Genomic DNA, 2,803 nt, shown 5'->3' with positions numbered 1-2,803 from the left:
ACTGCTTAAGTACCGCAGTCATTACTGACCACGGAATCCAAGAGGTTAGAAGATGATGATCAGAGCTAGCTCTGATCATAGCGGTTGCAGGTTTCAACTACATAACACAGGTTTTATGCAGGCACAGTTCATGAGCCTCTCCTTGTAGTTTTTATCCAAAATGTGAGACACATGTACAGTAAATGTCGGGAACAGGTTAATACAACTATTAGCAGTCTTTTAGGTATGCTTTTGATTTGTGGTAGAACTCCCCGTCAGCTTCCATTCACATAAAAAGTCCCCCACCAGTGTCTAGTCTTCATGCTCCAGTGATGATGCTGAAAGAGACAATGACTGCTGCAGCCAATCATGAGCTTTAGCAGTGACAGATCAACAATAATGCTACACAAGTTGGTCCACACCAAAAAGGCATCCAATAAATGACTGGAAACCCCTTCAGAAAAATGACAAAAGACACACCATCAGACCTGTCATGGATGAACACAATGCTGTGATCCTTGGATCAGGCAAGTGGGTAATTGGTGGTATGTAAAGATGGGAGTTATGTTACAGTGATGCAGACAGAAGTCCTCGTGATATGCACACATGGCAAATTTGTGATGTTTTATTCTATTTTACCATAAGCTAAAAATCTGCAATAAGTGGATGAGGTTTTAGAAAAGACAATTACACAATGCAGTACACACCTCTGAGGATTTCACAATCTGCCGCATGCCCTACACCCATGGTATTGGAACGAGTGGAATTTATGACTTACTGATTTTAGGTGCAATGATTTTCTAAACTGGAGGTAATCATTGTATTACTGAATGCATTCATTGTTTTGCCACAAGTTACTAAGAATTTCTACAATCATTAAAAGGACAGTGTTTATTTTAGAAAAAGGAATGGTATACCGGCCAACCTCTGCATTGTTGATGTTTCCAGATATCACTCCCATTCTGACCCAGACTCCGAGATCTACAGATTTCTACCACTTTATCGAACTACATTATGAAAATGACGTTCTCCAATGAAGGCCAGGCTTGGACTCAGCCTCATATTAGAGCTACAATGGAAATCACTAGAAAACATGATTAGGTCTCCGGATGCAATGGCAACAGATCAATCTCTCATGATCGCATTGCTGGTGGAAACACAACAGCAACTAGACCATTTGCTCGGTCTCTCAATTGTTATATTAGGATCTGAAAGGAAAGGGAAGCATTTTGTTGCTATATATATTTATCCATACCAGCATGGAATGCGGGTGTGACTATTGAGGGTTAATCTATTTTTACTCACTCAATCGTTCACTGTGCCCTGATCACCAACTGAGCATAATCATTCCCCAATGCAGCCCCTACACCTTAGATACATAGCTACCACCACCTACACCCAGTCCTGGAACACCTGTACCTAACACTGATGAAGCTAATATAAAATGTACAGTGATGTCAACACTATCACATCTTACAATAACAAAAATATGCAAATCAGTTCTAAAATAAATTGGAGAAAGTAAAAAAAAAAGACCTAAACATTATCGAGGATGTCCCCAGGATAGATAGTAGGTTCCAGGTTGTTGGGTTTATGACCACTAGCGTCCTGTGTCCCATTTAAATGGAGCAGTGGTCAAGGAAGTGCACTCCAATCACAGTCTATAGGACTTATGAAGACAGTTGAGCATACTGCTTGTACTTTGCTATTTTTTTTAACTCCCATTGATACTAAATAGAGAGGCATATAGCGAACATATGGTCATAAAAGAGGTCAGAACAAGAAGAGATCTTGAACGTTAAAAAAAAACTTTATCAAGCAATTGGTTGTATGGTGGCACTTTAGAAGATGGGTGCCCACACATCATCAAATCTAAAGTGTATTTATTACATTTGTCTTTAATGATGTGTGGGCATCCGTCTTCTCCAGTGCCATCATACAATCAATTGTTTGATAAATAAAGGTCTTTTACTTTCATGATTTCTTTTTGTTTTGATGTCTTTTCCCCCCCTTCTTGTGACCACTAAGGGTCCTAGCAGTTGGATCCCCAGTGCTCAGACATATCACCTATTCTGTAAATAAATGATCAGTTGTGATTGATGTACCACACCTTCAAAGGTAATACTATGGCTTCTCCCTCTCTGAAATCCCTAAAGCTGTGGTCACTTCATGGTCTAATACCAGAACTACTATAAAAATATCAACCACATTTGCTAAATGTGTGTGTGTGTGGGGGGGTTATCCTGTTCAAGAAATTAACCCTTTCTTACAGTGGCCAATTTTTACTTTTATACTTTTGTTTTTTTTCTTTCTTTCCTTCTTCCAAGAAGTGACGTAGTCACAAGAAGGCTTGTTTTTTGCGAGACAAGTTGTAGTTTTGAATTATATTATTAATTTTTTTATACAATTTTCTGAAAAAAAGTACCAACTAGATGAAATGGTAACAAACATGCCATTTTGCCGTGGTTTATTTTTTGTTTTAATGGTGTTTATTAAGTTTGACCTGGTGGTACAATCCTCCAGGTTGGTATGATTGCGGCGATATCAATCTTGTATATATATATATTATATATATTTACTTTTATTTAAGTGGTGAAAAAGAGTCAGAAATTTGTAAAAAAAAAAAATGTTATGTTTTCAGATTTATATATTTTTTTAATTGCTCCAGCCTTGGGAAGGATTTTTTTTTGTGTGCTGAGCTGATGTTTTTATTGATACCATTTTTGGATACATACAATATTTTCATCACTTGAAGCTGCATTTAATCACTTGTTCTATATACTGCAATACAATATTTTAGCCAGCACTGCACTTGGTCAGCAGA

This window comes from Ranitomeya variabilis, chromosome 6 (genome assembly GCF_051348905.1).
Source record: "Ranitomeya variabilis isolate aRanVar5 chromosome 6, aRanVar5.hap1, whole genome shotgun sequence".
Classification (NCBI taxonomy): domain Eukaryota; kingdom Metazoa; phylum Chordata; class Amphibia; order Anura; family Dendrobatidae; genus Ranitomeya; species Ranitomeya variabilis.
Note: the sequence above shows the minus strand (reverse complement) of the source record.